The sequence below is a fragment of the Protomyctophum parallelum genome (assembly GCF_964188405.1).
Source record: "Protomyctophum parallelum genome assembly, chromosome: 3".
NCBI classification, from domain to species: domain Eukaryota; kingdom Metazoa; phylum Chordata; class Actinopteri; order Myctophiformes; family Myctophidae; genus Protomyctophum; species Protomyctophum parallelum.
Genome location: NC_139698.1, coordinates 30128317 through 30148940, shown reverse-complemented (window position 1 = coordinate 30148940; position 20624 = coordinate 30128317).

The following is a 20624-nucleotide window of genomic DNA, read 5'->3' as shown; positions in this document are numbered from 1 at the left end:
ACATTAATCTCCCTCCCAGTGAGTGAAGAGCACTGATGCCTGATTTATTCTTCGTCGTACAAAGTGTGTGCTGAAAATAGCTGATCTACAAGCTTTCACAAGTTGGCCAACTTGGCCCATGAAGACAAGGAAAAGGATTAAGAATTCCGTGGCATTTCACATTGCAAAAGATTTTTTCCAAAAGGTAAAAATATTATAATAAGGAATTAATTTGGATAATGGTAATGGGATATTGTACAAATTGTCACTTTATTAATCCCAAAGGTTGGACTGCATTTCATTTTCAACACAAAACCTTAAACTGACTTTCTGTGTGTGGAATATAAATATTGCCTTTATTGACTGAGTGACTTTGTGTTGGGTTCAAACCATCTACAGTGTTTTGAAGTATAACCAGGTAGGTTGCTGTTTTTCACACAGTGACCTTTGTAGGGGGTTTTATGATTCAAACCTTTAATGGTGGAAACCACTACAAAAATAAATGGCGCCCGATGTGGGGGCATGATAAGATCATGTAATAATACCATGAAAAAAATGGTGCTACCTAATTTCTGGTGGCGCTACCAAATGAAAAGGTAGGTGGCACCAGTGCTACCTGTGAAAAAGTTAGTCTGGAGCCCTGTGTGTGTGTGTGAGTGTATGTAGATGTTTCCATACAGATTGAGTCCTTAATTCATTGTAAAGTTGACATAGACAAGACTTAAAGACATTACTTTATTAACACACAGTCCTCACAACCTCCAAATCCCACATGCCCGGTCTTATCTCTCTCTCCCTTTCGATCTCTCTCTGACACATGCTCCCCCCCCCCCCCCCCCCCCCCCCCCACACACACACACACACACACACACACACACACACACACACACACACACACACACACACACACACACACACACACACACACACCACACACACGCCTATCACTCTGAGACAATTATGTGTATATGTGCCAAGTGTATCTTGACAACATCTAAATGGAAAACAAGGAACGGATGGATCCATTCCACGGAGGGTTGGGGTCCCACAGCACTGTAGATTCACACATAATTGAGTACGTTTACTGCTGACAATATTGAAACGTTTGTACTTGATTCCAGTTTTCAGTACTTTTACTTCTACTCTACTACATCTCAGAGGCAAATGTACTTTTACTCCACTGCATTTTTTCGTAAACTTTAGTCACTGTCTAATTACTTTGTAGATGTTCATTATTAATATGAAACATACATTTACCACTTCCATTTGAAAATGCCTGATCTACAGGCTTGTTTCCGTACCTTAGTTACATTACATAACGGTTAAAGCTCCAGTAGCAGAAAATTATATATTTACAAATTACAATATATATTATTTACAGGAGGCGAGGGCGGAGGAGCAAGTTATTGAGGGCAGGATTTGTAATTTGAGTTATAATTTGAGGTCAGCCATGATTTTGTTTTGATGTTAGGCTAGTTTTATTATTATATAGGGAGTCGAGATCTGTAATGTCTGTTGAAAGAGCATTCTACTTTGCGGTGGCAGAATGCATTTCGTCCCCATTGTTGTGCTGAATTATAGGGGGAACAATGGGCTCCATTTTCGTCTGATCTTTCTAAATACACTGTTTTGGGATTTAGCAGTGGAGAAGGTGTGTTCCCCCACTAAAGTTGGCATTTTGGTTACCTGTCTAAATCCCTAAAACACCTCCGTTACCCGTTATATTATGCATAGGTGTGGTTTGGGCGTTACAATAATTAAACCAATCACCAGTCCACATGCCATTGCCTTTCATTGAGTCACAACTCCCTCAAATCTTGCTTATTTTTATAAATTCATGCGTGTAGTAGGCCGTCTCTACGGAACGGTATGAAGCGAAAAGGAAAGTTCGGTCTAGATTAAACCCCATTTGCTGCTATGGGCTCATCAACTGAACGAGCAAATGTAATCGCACACGCTGCACAATGCCTGGCAGTGGCACAAATAACTTCTTTGACTATACAATTATATAAACATACAATGAAGTGGCAGGCACTAACTTCTGCTGATTATATGAAAATTACAAAGAGATGCATAGGAGAATAAGGAGAGATGACGCAGCCTGCACTACGTGGACATCTCCATTGAGGCGCGGTGCGCGCCGCTCTTTACCAAACTAATTTGGCATACGGTTTCCCAAATGTGTTTGACCATTTAAATAGCAATTTAGGGGAAAGCGTGCCAGCCATAGACTGTAAAGAAATATGGACAAAGCGTTCTCCGGGTCTGATATGGACGTAAGATCGCCATCTTTCTAGATCCGTTTGGGCCCAGCTGGCAATTGGCTGGCCCAGACAACGAGGTGGGACTTCCCCCCTTCTTCTTCGTTGGTTTTTATTTTGACTCGAGCAGGGGGTGGATCCCAATCATAGACTGTAACGGTAGCCACGCCACTCAGAACATACTCGACTTTATGGTCATTTTTTTAATAAATGGGACCATAATTTTCCACAAAAAAAATTATGACATGAGAAATGAGACTTTAAACTAGTGACTGGAAGCAGAAAATATTCATGACCATGTTTATCAAGGTAATACGGTCTAGGTGAAGTTGGGCACAAATACATGGACCTCTATGGAGCTATGGGGTTTTTTGGGCCCAATGACAGCGCCACAACAGGCCATTATATGAACTTTCAGGAAGTCAGGATTTCCTACTGGCTTCACACAAATCCAGGCTCACTGCCCCCCTGGTGCCAGCACGCCCATAACCACACCTCTAGGCGCAAATACCGGTGTCGGCAAAAAAGATGGCGGGTGATGCTGGATGAAATTACCATTAAGGGACAGAGAAAGCTCCTATATTCGTAATTTTCGGGCAGCGGCTGAATTGTCCAGATTCTGGGGCAAATATTTGCTGGAAATAGCCGATCTACAAGCTCACAATGCATCAAGTTGTGAGCTTGGAGATCGGCTACAAGCTCACAGTGAGTAGACAGAGTATACAAATGGTGTCATCTTACAACGAGCATTGGTGAGGACCAGATGGGTGAAGTGCTCCTTCATGTAAAGTGCGTTGAATTGCCTTGTTGAAATGTGCTTTACAAATTCACTCGCCCGCCTATAACTGGGTTCAGGACAGTTGTCGGTGAGATCCCATGTTGGATCCAGATGCCAACATGGGAGTCATCTGCCATGTTGGGTGGGAACCTTATGTCAAAAACTGTTCACTTTCAAGTGGGAGAAAATTACCTGGATTCCATTTCAATCTAGCAATTTAGACACAAGCTCTTGTTAATGCTTTTCATTGGTTCAATATCTTCAAAACCCCACGGACACACTAACCACTTTCAACCTGTTCTCCCTATTTTGGGCATGTCATTACATTTTCCAAAGCAGTGAAACTAGCCAATCTACTGTATAATCTCACAATGCCGTGCACTGCATGCTGTGTTTAGCTTCTAGATTGGCAATTTGCTACTTTTGTGTGCAAGACCTTTAAAATAGGGCATTAATTTATGAAATGCATTACACCATTCCTCACCCAGGAATATAAGTTATACTGTTTATAATTTATAAATACTCTGTTGCAAGTAAAAAGAAAACAAGACATCAAGTCTGCACATACAGTAGGCTACGTACTGTAGTTTGGGTGTGTACTGTATATCCCCGGGTATGGACTAGTATTGAATATAATTGCTGTCGGTGCATGTCCAAACCATGCATTGGAAATGGAAAGAGAATAACCTGTGTTCCAATGGATCCAATGTAGTTATTATTTATTCACAAGCCCTTGTGAATAATGTTCATTGATTCAACATTTATAAAACATTACGCACTTCACCTATTTCATTTTATTTATACTTTTCAAAAATATCAAAAAGCTCACGTGTTGCGATGTGAAACGTTTTCGCTATTGCAAAAGAAAAAAACACAATTTTTGTAAAAAGTTAAACCTTCTTGCTATTTTTGTTATTATTTTTTTAAACATTTTTATAAAGAAATGAAATATGGAGACACAAGGTGTCGGGCCGACATCAATGATATTAATACCGTATGAATATTCTTGGTTGACAGCGGAAGTCATAACTCCCTCTCAATAGCTGTGGTTGTCTGCAGGGACCCGTAGATGAATGGAAGATTGGACACGGCACCAAACATGAGCATAAAAGTGGATCGATGGCCATTCTGAGACGCTTGTGGAGGTTTTCTGAGGTTTCCACCTCATAAGTTTTAAACTTTGCATCTCCATTTGTCTTTGTGGTTTATCGTAAAATGAATACCCTACTTTGTCTTACAAGAGTTTCAGATAACATTTTGAGAAAATTGCCGATCTACAAGCTCATGACGTGCATTGTGACTTTGTTTGTGCATCTCTGCTGTATTTGACAAAAATCTTAAAGTGAAAGTAGTTAATTGTGTCTTGGTGGATTTACACATTGAACCAATTAAGTAGTAACAGGAGCTTGAGCCTCAACTACATTGGTGACAAAACTGAATATTTTATTTTCCATTTCCTGAAAAGTAATGCTTTAGGAATTAGGACATAAAAGGTTTCCATCCGACAGAGACGATTTGGCTAATTTCATTCCAGTTTTCAATGTGTGACATTAGGCTCAGAGGCGAGGGGTGCAATACTGTGCAGATCTATATGACATACATCAATACATCACAAGCATAACGAGCCCTCTGGCTCTCATATTCATGATTGAATAAGCCTGCGGTTAATAGTTTAAGATCTCATGCTGGAGTTAAGTGCCAGAACACAATGATAACACTATGATATTAGGATTCTATCAGGGATGGTCTTGAGGTTAGAGTGCCCACCACCCTCCGATTGTTTAGGGTTCAATCCCCGGCCGAGTCATAACGAAGACTATTAAAAAGGTGCTAAATGCCTCCCTGCTTGACACGCCGCATTAGTTGGATCGGGGAACATACTGTATGTCCTTGTGACGGTAGTCCCGGCCGGGGCTGTTTTCTACTCTTCGGACACCATTGGAGGTGCGCCGTCTCAAGCGAACCTGAGCCATGAGAGGCAGCCACAAGCGAGCTAAAGCGAGCGAGTGGCAGTGACTTGGAAACTATGTGGCTAACTATTATAGTTTGTTGTTGTTTTTCGACCCCTCTAGTGTTGTTTACATGGCACCAACAGGTGTCACAATAATATTGTGATCAATTCATTTCACCTCTTTCATATATTATATGAAAGACACTCCCCACTACCTGGCAGTGGGGAGTGTTGGCTGGGAGGAGGAGTAGGACTAAGGCCCTATACGTCCTCTCTGGGGGGGGGGGAGGGATACTACCTGTCAGTGGGGAGTGTTGGCTGATGAATGAATATCAACATCCTAATACATCATAATACTGGGGGGTCAAATTATGACAGGCAATTCCTGCTGTCAAAATATGACCCCCCATTCAAAAAAGACTTTGTTTGGAATAGACACTCATGCTTTCCAAGGTGTGATTTGGGGTCCTAAGGATGAATACAAAATGAATATCAACATCTTAAAACTAAAATGTTGAATTGTGGGTTTGAGCTCACATGCCCTTTTGGGGGTAACTACCTGACAGTGGGGAGTGTTGGCTGGGAGGAGTAGTAGGACTAAGGCCCTATACGTCCTCTCTGGGGGGGGGGGGGGGGGGGATACTACCTGTCAGTGGGGAGTGTTGGCTGATGAATGAATATCAACATCCTAATACATCCTAATACTGGGCGCAGGGCTCGACGCTTAGCATTTTTCCAAGTAGCACGTGTGCGCCTAAGTTGAAAAATCTAGTAGCACACAAATTATCTTAGGAGCACGATGAAAAGTTATCAAATAATGTGTTTTTGAGGGGCGCTCCTATATACAGCTTTAGTCCCCACACAATGTCTCAATATTTGCCATTGACAATGAACGGAGAAATTAGGTCAAAATTACGCTAAATATAACGTAAATTAAAACATGATGTATGATGATAAGAGTGCCCCTCACTTCACACAGGTGTGATTTTTCTTTAATAAAGTGATATGAGGTAGGGCAGGCAATATGACAAAATATTATATCACAATATCTTTTCAGAAATGATCACAATATTGATATTCATCTGGATATCATATTTTTTTATATAATCTATATAATCAATTTGTTTTTATACTGATAGACTATTAGTTTGGTATGCAGATAGATAGATAGATAGATAATCAATTCATTTTATGAATGGATGGACAGACAGACAGACAGACAGACAGACAGACAGACAGACAGACAGACAGACAGACAGACAGACAGACAGACAGACAGACTATCCGTTTTTATCTTGCTGTTCTATCATGTGAGTGTGACATTTAGTGCAGAGGCTACTCGATTGTGAATTAGTAATACTAGTCCTTACCCGTTCTGAATATATGAACAGCAAATAATGTTCAGTGTGCGATGTAATAGATCACATTACTGATAGGGGGGGAATTGTTTACAGATCGTCTTGGGAAGTTGGGTTGGGCACTAAAGTATAGGCTAATTAAATGCTGTAGTACAATCATAAGTACACCATTGATGTGTGATGTAAATATGGTGGTGATATTCTGCCTATAAATGGAAGTTATTGAATATTTTCAAGTTCGGTGTTGCACTTTGTAGACGGTCCCTAACCGCTCACCGTCTGCTGCCCATGGAGATATAAGCTATTAAACGGTGAACGCGGAGGTTGGTTTTTTGGGCTTCAAAGCAAGTTGTAGTTTGTTCTTTATATAATCAGGATATGAATTTGATGTTTTGTGTGATTTAGGAACGTGTCGTTGTCATTGCATCTGTCTGTATGTATTTTGTCATTGTGTTGTTCCGACGGGCGACGGCACGGGATCTGTCTTCTCCAAACGTCTCCATTTGGCCACCCCGAGACCCAGACAGATAAGCATTCCGTTGTGATCGTGCTGTTCAGCGTGTCACGCAGCCACACTGGGTGCGCGCAGGGCTGTAAGCTGTCGTTGTCAGTGTCCAGGCTTTGAGCGTGCATGTAGCCCATGTGTAATGCACGGCGAAGGAGGTGGTTGAGGAGGGGGCGGACAGTGTGGTGTCGAAACAGTGTGTGTGTGTGTGTGTGTGTTCACGTTAACATGCCTCCGTCCAACTGGCGGAGCTTTCAGGTGCCTGTGCCACGCAACCCGGCCGCGATGCTTCCCCAAAGAAGAAGTTATGTCGACTGACGCAAAAGTAGCTGTACTATGGGACCGAGTTGTTTTCCTCATGTGGGTCTGATGCATAGGTCTGATGCCTGCCTGGGGGCGGTGTGAAAAAGGGGAAGTGCGTTGGAGAATGCAAGGGAAATGTTGCGCCGGAAACTGTGTCCCAGTATTAATCTGTGTCCGTCCCAACATGCATTTCACTGGTGACCAGGGCTCGAGATTAACGGTGTCCCGACGTCCCGGGGACTGTAAAATATCTATTTGGTACGTAAATGTATCTCATTCGGGACGGTTTCGGGACGAGAGGAGTTTTTACACTGAAAATGCGCATTTCGTGTGCAGCGATGAGCAGCATGAGAATTTGCCGTGCCGTCAGAGTCAGACAGTTGACAACAACAACGCACACACTACATTCACCCAACGGAATCATAGGAATTATATTGCTTTTGCCCCGTGGATGGGACATTTAGATTGAAAAACTATCGGTTGGAAGCCTGGATAAAACCATGGTTGTGTGCCACAGAAAGGTTCCATATAGACATGGGGCTACACTACAGCAACGTTTAACGTTAGCTTCCATGCTAGGCTTGCTAGCTGGCATCGACATAATATGTTGGTATATATCCTCTGAAGCAACAGATGTTTTCTAATGCTCAGATTGTTCTGGAATTGCTGCCCCAACACGGTGGAATGCACACCCCAAAACGCTCTCATTCCACAGTTTTTATTGATTGTATTTATTATTATTATTATTTATTGATCCTTCGTCTTAGTATTCCCCCTAATAAAGTTGTTTTTATTTGTTTTCTCATGCCAACCATGTAATAGACATTTGAGTATTCATATACCTGCATTGCTGCACGCTATCTGTTGGTCTTTGATCAAGTAGCCTACACCAAAGTTTTATAAGCTACTGTAGTTACTATTCATTGATTCACTGGTAGGCTACACCAAAATAACAAAATCCATTTGAAAATAAATATCACTGTTCTCAGGTCGAATATTGATATGCAATTAAAATATGATTAATTTAGATTAATTAATTACAATGCCTCTGATTAATTCGATTAACATTTTTAACCAAGCCCTATTTTTCATCTGGGAGCATTTTGACTAAATCAGTGTATCTACAGAAGAAACATGAAGCCAAACAAATAATGTACTGTCTGCATGTATTCAATACAGTACATTATTTGTTTGGCTTAATTGTATTTCTATTACAATAGGAATACAGTTATTAATTTCACAATATGAGTGGTGCTTTTTTGTACTTTTTTCCCCCCCGGGACGGCATACATTTACTTCGGGACGGTTCAAATTGTATTTTGGGACGGTTCCGGGACGGTGGTGAAAAAAGTTAGTCTGGAGCCCTGACTGGTGACACGTGATTTGCGGGGAGATGAGTCCCGTGGGATCGTGTGGTGATGTAAAAACAATATCTGTACAGTAAATATGACAGTTGCGTCGGTAAAATGTATCCTAGCCGGATTCTGGGAGCGTGCAGATTTTTTTTGGCATGGAGAGATGTGTACTAATAGTGTGGCTCGGTCGGAGATAGACCACGGACAAATAAACAGGTTTTTATTCACTAATAAATTCATTATTAATCTTATTGAAAAAATGGCTTCGTTAAGACCTCCATATTATTATGGTCAATGCCTGTGTGAGCCTGGGAGCGATTGGTGCAGGCAATGAGGAGATACGGTGGTGTTTCTGACATTCATTCATTCATTCAGACATTCGGTTAATTATAGTATGAACAGAACATCGGACATATAGGCTACACCTCGGCGTGGTGGAAGGAGATGGTGGGGGGATCTTTGCCTTTTTTACGTTGCTCGTTATGCAGGCCAGTGAGGCCACTGACTAGCTCTGGTCCATAGCTCTAGTCTAATGCGTTGCATTTAGAGTTATGGACCTGAGCTAGCCACTGACTAATATATTCAGCCAGGTCGGTCATTCGTATTGCGCTGCGCACAAGCAAGGGTTGTTTTGGTATATCAATCAATCCGTCCACTCCATGTGCGTGCGCACGTGCACTCTTTACGTGCGTGGCTGCACGCTGTTTCACCCACGTTTGGTTAAAAGTTATATCAAGTGATGTTTTAACAAACTTTCTAAATAACTTTAGTATTCAACGTGTCGGGGTCCTAGCAACTCCTTCTGTCTTCTGTGCTACCATGCTACTATGCTAGCCTGCTGCGTTCACTCCGCTGCTGAGTGCTCACTGCTGACAGGGAAGAGAACTGAGCAGCAACACAGGGAGGGGCGGGGCGGTGGGAGCAAAGGGACAGATCTTCAAATGAACACCGCATTGAGCCTCGACACGTTGTTAGCTTGTAGCTCGGCTCTTTTTGGCGAACGACACCGCCGTTCAGAAATATAAATTTAGGTATAGAACCACGACTATAGAATGTGCACTTGCTGTAGACAGAGACTTGGCTTTATCACGATTGAATGGTCAAATCCTGTAGTCGCACCTGTGCTACAAATTTAATTTTACAACTCGCACGGTGATATTTTTAGTCGCAAATGCGAGTACCTAGTCGCACTGTCGAGCCGGGGTCAAATTATGACAGGCAATTCCTGCTGTCAAAATATGACCCCCCCCCCCCAGTCAAAAAACACTTTGTTTGAAATAGACAGGAGCTATAGGACTAAGGCCCTATACGTCCTATCTGGGGAAGGGGGGGGGGGGGTAACTACCTGGCAGTGGGGAGTGTTGGCTGGGAGGAGGGGTAGGACTAAGGCCCGATACGTCCTCTCTGGGGGGGGGGGGGGGGGGGGGATACTACCTGTCAGTGGGGAGTGTTGGCTGATGAATGAATATCAACATCCTAATACATCATAATACTGGGGGGTCAAATTATGAAAAATATGACCCCCCATTCAAGAAAGACTTGAAATAGACACTCATGCTTTCCAAGGTGTGATTTGGGGTCCTAAGGATGAATACAAAATTAATATCAACATCTTAAAACCAAAATGTTGAATTGTGGGTTTGAGCTCACATGCGGGGGTACTACCTGTGAGTGGGGAGTGTTGGCTGATGAATGAATATCAACATCCTAATACATCCTAAAAAAACGCTTTGTTTGAAATAGACAGGAGTAGGACTAACAATGTAAGACGTCATCTGGCTGATAGTGCGCCCCTCACTTCACACGAGTGTGATCTTTTACTAAAGTCTAGACCTTGCACGTTATTGGATATTTCAGTCCATGGCAGTGGTTCTTAACCAGTAGTGCGGAGACCACCAGTGGTCCTTGAGGGAGTTCCAGGTGGTCCCAAGCTAAATGACCATTAGATCTTTAACTCTTGAGAGCTTAAAATGGCATTTTACACTCAAGAGTTAAATTAATGTTAAACATCTGCATTACTTAATATACAATTAGAGAATGTAGAATAATTGTTATTTTGGTCAACGTTTGCCGCTCCTATGGTCCAGTGCAATATGTCTAATGCACTGGGACCAGAGCTATACTGTAGCTGGACCAGAGCACCAACAGATGGTGTTTAACTGGTGGAAGATGAGAAGCAGATGAAGCAGTATAATCTAATTGAGCTTGGCTTGGTGGGTCAATGGCACCACAATGCCAAGAAACACTGCAGCAACGGGCAAGCCAAAGAACACGAATGTAAAGAAGGAAAGCAGGCGACAGAGGAGAGAATACTGGCGTCTGTGGAGTAGAAAGGTGTGGAAAAGCTTGCAGCTTTGAATGCTGTTCAACACATAACTGTAGCTGTACTGTACACAACCAGGAGACCAGCATTCACTCTTGAAAATGAAGCCAATGAAAACACTGCAGTTATCATTAATGGGCTATATTCCCCATGAAGTCAATTGGAACTTGACAGGACTTTTCACTTGCTTTTCCAGAATTACCTTAGTAAACCTTTTCAGAAAGACTATGTTCTCAATCCCTAGTTCTAGCAAGTTATTTTTTAACTGATGATTACAATTTACAATTACAATTTAGGCATTTAGCAGACGCTCTTAATCCAGAGCGAATTACAGTAAGCAAGACCAAAACATCAACATCAAATATCATAAATATAGTCTTCAATAATCATATAAGCTAAGAACCTAACTGTGTACAGTAAGTAATCTATATCTGTATCTATATAATGTGTGTATATATATATATATATATATATATATATGTGTGTATCTATATAATATATAAGTGTGTCTAGATAACTATAAACTATGCGTATACACTAGAGTGCTATGTCTACTACTCACTAATACTGTCTAATACTCACACTCACACTGACAGAAGTAAAACAATAAAAGAACAATCTGCACACTCAAAAGTCAAAACTCCCAAAAGACCAAAAAAAACACCTGTCTATTTCCGACCGAACCACACTTTTAGCACACATCTCTATATGCAAAAAGGAATCTGCACGCTCCCAGAATTAACATAGGCTACATTGCATTCCCCCAAATGTCTTATTTACTGTACAGATATTACTTTTGTGAAACACGCTGTTGTTGCGCAAGCTCAACAGCCTACGTCAAAATCGTCACGTTGGGGCCAGTCCTTCACAGTGACACACCGGGATGGTTTCTTACCCCTCAATGTCGTGAATTCACTGCGCTGTAGCACTGTGCAGTAAGCGTGGAAGTCTGTGGCGTGGTCAGACAATGGTCTTCCCCAACCCCATGTGAAATGCACACTGATCAGCAGTTCATTCCACAGTTATTGATTGTATGCCTTTGTCTAAGTGTTCCCCCCCCATAAAGTTGTTTTTATTTGATTTCTCATGCCCCACCACAGGGGAGATGGAGATGGAGGGGAGGGAGATGGCCCGGTCACGGGACTCAAGTGCGAAATAGCGATTATGCAACAGTTTACCCTAAAAACACAAACGCCCAGGTGGAGCGAAATTCCTTCACGACGGACGACGTACGTCGCGACGTATATTTTTCCGTCGCAACGTATATTCGAGTACGTCCTGGCGTAAATATCAATTCGTCCCGGCAGAACGGACTCGTCGCGGCTATATCTACCCGTTTGCGACGTAATAGGTTGACTATTATTTTCCGTCGCGCCAGAACGGGACTCGTCGCAGCTATATCTACCCGTTGTGGCGTGAGCTGGACTCGTCGCGGCAGAACGTGACTCGTCGCGACTATATCTACCCGTTTGCGACGTGCGCCTCGCCGGTCCGGTCTCCAGGCGAGCCTGCGTCCTTCATATATATTTTTTTCTGCTCTCGTTGGACTTAACTTTAAAAGTCCAATGGAACACCTCTTTGTAACGGGCCGCTGTAGTATAGTGGTCTAATTCCTCGCCTCTCTATTATTTTTTGCTGAGGACGCTGGTTCAATTCCCGCTCGCGGCAGACCAAAATTATTATATTTTAGACAGACACACAGACAGACAGACAGACTGCCTGTCTGCCTGCCTGTCTGCCTGCCTAATGTATTGTAAATAATGTATTCATTCCATACGGCTATTTTTTTTAAATATAAAAACTTTTGTCTTTCGCGCGATTCGAACCAGCGTCGTCAGCACCAAAACATTGAGAGGCGAGTGATTAAACCGCTAGACTACAGCGGCCATACGTTACAAAGAAGTGTTTCATTGGACTTATAAAGACAATAGCACCCAGCTGCAGTCTCGCAAGGGGAGGGACCGGAAGTGCTTTTATTTCCGGCTTCCACGTGCACAAGCGCACATACACGCACGCGAAATATAATGCGCGTGCACGACACGCACTTGCTGGTGCGCGCTTAAATGCCGGGTGTATATAGTACCATCTGTGCTTAAACATAATTACGTGGTCGGTTTGGAAAAGTTTGAAGTAGTTTGTTGTAGGTAATATTTTAATTGAAAGCTTATTAGTTGGTGGTATAAGTGTGCATATTTGAAGAAATGCAAATCTAACAATAATAAAATGATATGCAATAATAGGCTAGGCCTATATGGTCGATTATAACATAATGATATCAAGGCATTTAAGTAATGTAATAAGTTGCTATAACCCCGTACCCCTGTCCCACACACACCATGTCCAGACCATAGACCTCAGACACACGACCATATGCATTTAATTTACTATGAAAACCTGCATTTCCCGTCAGTCAGTCAGTAAGTGTGTCATGTCACGCCTCGTGTCATGCCTCCATATATGGTCACGCCTCATGACACGTCACACCACCATATATGGCCGTTTCCATATGATATAAGATCCCGACACTGACCTCATCAAACCCTGGATAGCCATACATTGAAAAGACTGGATCATCACCTAGATCTCCATATATGGAGCTGAGGCGGCCAGCAACTCTACATCTGACCTCATAATGTAATAATCAGCTCATAATGTAATTAAAAGACGAGCACATAACTTAATAGATTTTTCTATAATGTAATAATGTGTTACATTAAGAACCTCCACATAGGCGACTCATACTGTAATAAAACTTCATAATGCAATAATGACTTTATAATGTATGAGCTGATTATTACATATTGCATAATATTTCGCGTGCGTGTATGTGCGCTTGTGCACGTGGAAGCCGGAAATAAAAGCACTTCCGGTCCCTCCCCTTGCGAGACTGCAGCTGGGTGCTATCGTCTTTATAAGTCCAATGAAACACTTCTTTGTAACGTATGGCCGCTGTAGTCTAGCGGTTTAATCACTCGCCTCTCAATGTTTTGGTGCTGACGACGCTGGTTCGAATCGCGCGAAAGACAAAAGTTTTTATATTTAAAAAAAATAGCCGTATGGAATGAATACATTATTTACAATACATTAGGCAGGCAGACAGGCAGGCAGACAGGCAGTCTGTCTGTCTGTCTGTGTGTCTGTCTAAAATATAATAATTTTGGTCTGCCGCGAGCGGGAATTGAACCAGCGTCCTCAGCAAAAAAGAATAGAGAGGCGAGGAATTAGACCACTATACTACAGCGGCCCGTTACAAAGAGGTGTTCCATTGGACTTTTAAAGTTAAGTCCAACGAGAGCAGAAAAAAAAATATATGAAGGACGCAGGCTCGCCTGGAGACCAGACCGGCGAGGCGCACGTCGCAAACGGGTAGATATAGTCGCGACGAGTCACGTTCTGTCGCGACGAGTCCAGCTCACGCCACAACGGGTAGATATAGCCGTGACGAGTCCCGTTATGTCGCGACGGAAAATAATAGCCAACATATTACGTCGCAAACGGGTAGATATAGCCGCGACGAGTCCGTTCTGCCGGGACGAATTGATATTTACGCCAGGACGTACTCGAATATACGTTGCGACGGAAAAATATACGTCGCGACGTACGTCGTCCGTCGTGAAGGGATTTCGCTGTCTCTCCAAACGCCTCAACTCAATGTCATTGTAACGAAGAATTTCGAGCGAAAACATATTTTTTTGAATGAGACCAGTATGAAGCTAAATGTGACACCAAAACCACTAGCACAAGTTCATAGCCACCATGAATGCTAACTCGCAGGTAGTAGGCAGCCAGAGCCGCTCTGCAGTAGCGTGTTGATTCTAATGTACAGGATTCTATAGGTCACCACTTTTGGTGTGACACACACACACGGCTTCTGTTTACAATGCTCAACACGTGCTGAGTTGACAAAGATTGACAGATTTCGGAGAAGACTGATAGTTTATCCTTTAGTAATTAGGCTGTGGAAATATTCACACTACTTTTGGATTTGCAGGCCCGGCGCCACAAGGGGGGGGGGGGGGGGGGGGCAAAGGGGGTGTTTTCTCCCTAAATCAACCTCTTTGCCCCCTTAGATCAAAAGTGGAAAACAATGGTACATTTCCAGGCATTCAATTCAATTCCATTGCTTGAAAGGAAGCAATGGATGCATCTTAATACAATCTTAATAATAAGGAAGCAATGGATGCATCTTAATACAGGATGCAGCAGCATCTTAATGATCTCCCATCTAGAACTGGAAAAACAACATTCCTCACCTATAGGTCATCCTTGGGGTGGGGAGGGGTGCTAATGTCATTGTTGCAGTGGTCAGGGTTCTTAAGTGGGCAGCTACTGTAACTAGCCAGGGGTGCTAATGTCATTGTGCTGGGTGTGGTCAGGGTGCTTAAGTGGGCAGCTTAGCTACTGTAACTAGCCTATTTATTTGTTTGTAAAAATGTCAATAATATATATATATATATTTTTTAGATTTGGCAATTTTGGCAGTGCCATTGATTGATAAGTTGCAGCATTTGATGTGTGTAGTTCTTTATCCCTTTCTCACAATCTATATATACAAGTGAAAACATGTGAGCAAAAAGATGTGAGCTAAAAGGTGTACCCATGTCGTATCATACATGGTCACCTGTAAACTCACTCATTCATACAAACAAGCTCACATCACAACAATAATCCATGTAATAATCACAATAACAATACTACTAATAATCATAATAACAATAAGCTTCTTTGTAAACTCACTCATTTACAAACAAGCTCACATCAGAACAATAATCCATGTAATAATAACAATAATAATAATAATCATTATAAGAAGAACAACAACAATAACAGTACAGTACAGTACAGTACAGTACAGTACAGTACAGTACAGTACAGTACAGTACAGTACAGTACAGTACAGTACAGCAGTGTTTCCCAACCTTTTTTGCTCCAGGGCACACTTTTCATAGCCTAAAAATCTCGGGGCACACCATACGGTGTATAGGCCTATCTATATAATATATATATATATATTATATATTATTATATATACATACATTATATATATGTATATATATATATATATATATATATATATATATATATATATATACATACAGTGTTGGGATTAATAAAGTGACAACTTTTACAATATCTCCATTACCATTATCCAAATTAATTCCTTAAAAAAATAGCTCATATGCAATGTGAAATGCCACCTAATTCTTAATCCTTTTCCTTGTCTTTATTATGGGCCATCTTGTGAAAGCTGCATGCTTTTATTGTGAAGGGTCTCAGTTCTCACAGCCTGCATATTTCCACGTGCTAAAAATAGCTGATCGACAAGCTCACAACGCGTTGCGTCGGCAACACGTTGTGAGCTTGTCGATCAGCCATTTTCAGCATGCAAGCATAACACATGTACGACGAAGAATAAATCAGGCATCACTGCGCTTCTGTCGAGGGAGGGAGATATATTTTGTTGGCCGAACGAGGCGATCATGTTTGGACATCTATGGTCAGCTATTTTTCGTGGCACATTGTGTTTAATCACAACAACGTCACGTTTACTTTACCTCCTCAGTGTTTGGGTCGGGGGACATGTAGGACTGTATTTGTCTGCTGTCTACGTGCATATGCGCTCTGTGCGCTCCAGTCTTTCGGGAGGGAGCAAAATGTAGCGTCTTCTGCATGCATCTAAGCATTAACATTTCAATGGCCGAGCGTCGTTAGTCTATTGTTCCGTGTTGTTGTTATCGCACGTCTAATGGTTAGACGTGTGACAACGCAACAATAGGAAGCCTGCAGCCCAGTAGCTATATATTGCTTTCGGGGGAGGGTTAGTGTGCCGCCTGATTTTGACAGAAAGTAACACTAACTTAGTGTTACTTTCTGACAAATCAGGCGGCACACCTGGACATATCAAAGGCACAGTAAAGTTCCGCGGTACATAGGTTGAGAAACACTGCAGTACAGAACAAAGAAGTACAGTAAAATACAGTACAGAACAAAGAAGTACAGTACAGTACAGTACAGTACAGTACAGTACAGTACAGTACAGTACAGTACAGTACAGTACAGTACAGTACAGTACAGTACAGTACAGTACAGTACAGAGGACAACATTACAGTACAGTGCAATACTAAGGAGTACAGTACAAAGGGGTACAGTACAGCACTCGCATCGCCCTCCCGCTATAGCCTTATTCCCATTTGCGACACATCGAATGGCGCTAGGATGAGCGGGCCGCAGGCCCGCGTAATTCTAGTAAATATAATTGAATGAACAAAAGGACCAGTCCAGGGTTGTTCTGTCCAGGCGCTCTATATGGCCCTTCCCTCCTTTATCTCCCTGACATGCACACTAATAACTATGCATTAGTTGTCTCCAATCCCCCGCTGGTAGTCAGGCACTGGCTTGTAGCTCTGAGCTGCTTCTCTCTGGCAGTGTCGTTTGTGCTAACAAGAACACAATGCAAGCATGGTCAGGGTTAATGAAGCTGTTTAATAGCCTTCGTGTTTTCCTGGACTTGGTTGCAGGGGGGCGCCCAGTGGGTTTGTAAAGCCCGCTACATCAAGCAGCAGTATTCCTTTTTTTCCTTTTTGTTATACTTCTGCGGCGCTTCTTAATTGCATGCAAATTAGAATGACCCAGGTTCAAGCTACACGCTGCCCCTCACACAACTCAACAAGTCATTTACATAAAGCACAGCAACGTGCCTCATCTCCAGTGTCTCGTAGTCAGTGGTGGGAAGTAACTAAGTAAGTTCAATACTTTAAATGTGTGCATTTGCATTGTTTTTATACTGTATACTTCTACTCCACCTCATCTCTCTGGCAGATATTGTATTTTGACTCTTCTACAATTATTTGAAAATGTCAGATAGTTACTGCACACTCCATGAAAAAACCTGCAGTAGTGTAATCCACAGGGATATAGGCCTACCTCTTCTATTTATGGCAGTTTGTGTTCATAATCCCAGCTACTTGGTGATGCCAGGTCTTTGCCCACGTGAACCTGGACCTGGAAAAGCACTCAGTATGCATGTACTACCTGTGGTATCTCTCAGCAGAGAGACCCTTATGCTACTGAGCCTGTGAATTAGATTGTATTTATTATTGTATTGTATATAGATTGGTATTACAAAACATATATCCATTCACCCCTATTTTATACTTTGGGTATTAAAAAAAGCGAATCTACAAGCTCGCAAATCAAATGGAGGTGTTAAAACCCTCATCTTAGTTGTTCTTGTAGATACGTGCATAGCAGAACTCCATGGTTGTGAGACGTTGGCGGGACTAAATAGAAATCCACAAGAAATATTGTAGTCTCCTTCCATAGCTGGAATTAATCACTGAGCCCCAAGGAGCGGCAGTGGGGGTGTGAGGGGAAGAGGTTGGGTTGTGGATTCTCACTGTTAATTGTAAAAGACGGCATGGTCTCTAGTCTGCGTGGAACATGCCAAACATAACAGCCTCTAGTGTTATTTCGTCGAATAAAACTGCGACGAAAAATGTTTGTAGATGAAAACTAAATATACTAAACAAAATTGTAGCTTTGACTAAAACTTAGATGCACTGGATAAAAAATCTGAAGCGTAATGACAAGCACAGTGCACAATTGTTGATCATTACTGTAGCCTACTGCAATATGACAGGACTTGGAAACAGATGGCATTGAACATGAACTTGTATTTTAGACCTGCGTTGCTTCCATAAGGGCCATAGTGGAACATGCTGAAAGGTCTGCACAGATGTAAATTGTTGGGTAAATGACCCAGTCCCCCCCTGCATTTTGGACTGCAGCTTATGCTTGTCTTATGAGAGATGTGCCCAATCTGCATCTGCATGTCTTCCTTTAATTGAGTTTGGAAAGTTATTAATAACTACTTTCCAAAACTTCATCCATTGTCAAATGAAATAAATAAGCAATATTGTCTTAATGAGCCACAAGCGGGTTTGCCTGCGTGGACGTGATGGCTCTGTGGCACTCTGACCCCTACTTTGTTATGTTGTTCTAGTAGACAATTATATGGCTCGTAAATCCAATGCTGTTTTGTTCCAAGTAGGCGTTTGAAACTCTCCATCCTCACACTCGTAATGCAGAAATGTGCAAGCATGCTGCGGCTGGTATAACAACAATCTAGAGAACCACACTGGGATTGACTGATTTACTGATTCTCGTCTGTCACAATTTTGTTCTGCGTAGGCATGTTACAGTATGAAACTCTCCACATTTTTACCAGTGGCTTGAAAAGTACTGGTCTATGAATACCCATGAAAACTTTGACATGCTAGTCATACTGACCCCCTCTGACTGAGTTCTGATTGGCTGCCTTGGCTGATTGGCGAAGCAGAGCACACCGGAGCACGTCCCCGTTTTTACTAACCAGTTTCGCACCAGTGAGGGGAGGGAGGGGCTAGCCCACACCGCCGCTGTCGGCACACAGAAGGCAGACAGCTGTGGAATGTGAACTCGTGAAGCACAACGTGTTGAAAGAAACAACACAAACTAGAAAATTCGCAATTTAAAAAAATTGCAGAGTGTGGTTGCCGCAGTGGCTTACATATGCCCCTCCCACTAATATTGCCAGCCAATTACAATTTCAAGTCACACCTTAGATCATGTGTAAGTAATTCGGAGGGGATTTAACCCCCAAAATTCATGTTTTTGCGACAAACGGTTACATTTCTCGCATTTGCGGCGCCCCCTATGGATGCTTTTAGAACTTGGTTGATTGAACCACCCCGGACATGTGATTCAAATTTGGGATGGATTGGACATTCCGTTCGTGATTTATGGCATTTTTTGTGATATAGGCCCCCCCTATTAACTTCGGACGACGATTACGGTCGAACGATACGCACTATCAAAATTCTGCAGTTCGTGTTTTAATTGGATGGGTCTATAGATCACGTGTACAGATTTGTGTGAGATTTGGACAAAATCTGTAGGAGGAAAAGCAAAAAGTGTGTTTTGGACAAAATTCAAAATGGCGGAAAATCTATCATGGCGGGCCTATATGGGGAGATGCGTCATGACCCAAGGAATCCAGGGGAAAAATATTTTGATTTTACGACCTACGGTTCAAGAGTTATAAGCCAAAACGTAAAGTTATAGCGCCACCATGAGGCCGACCGATACAATTATAAAATTATATTATTATTTTAGTGATAATGTTGAATTTATCCTCCAAGTTTTGTAACTATAGTGCATCAAAATAGGAGCTCTGGGGTGCCGGAGTTGTCTGATCGCTTTTACTCTGAAAGCCATGAACCGGAAACACTTTCCTGTTGACTTGAGTTGACTTGACAAATTGACCTAACATCCCGATCATTTTAATTTATACGATATATGATCCAAAAAGCGTTCATATTTTGCGGGAGAGACGGATGAGGAGCAGAAATGAAGCGCCAGCATATCGATCCATTCATCACCACGGAGAGCACCCTGGATTAGGAGATTCGAGTCATTCTTTCCGCCGCGCTAACATGCGAGTCAATGACAAGCTAATAATTGCACAGAGCGTTAGCATACGGCAAGCGAAAAGCGAAATGCCAAAAAAAAAAAAAAGGAAAATTTCTGAATATTCTTATCTCGCCCGTATCACTAGGACGTCGCTAGTCACTATAAAGAGTGGTGCATGTTTAAAGTGTCTGTCCACAGGTTGGCGGAGGGTGTGTAGAGCCCAGGATCACATTAGAAAATCGACACAGGGGTGGAAAATGGGTTACAAAATTGTGGGATAAAAAAAAAGAAAAAGAAAAATCACAAGAAATGGTTGCTAGACCAGTGTCCTTCTCTCCCTCAGTTGAGGCATCATCCACA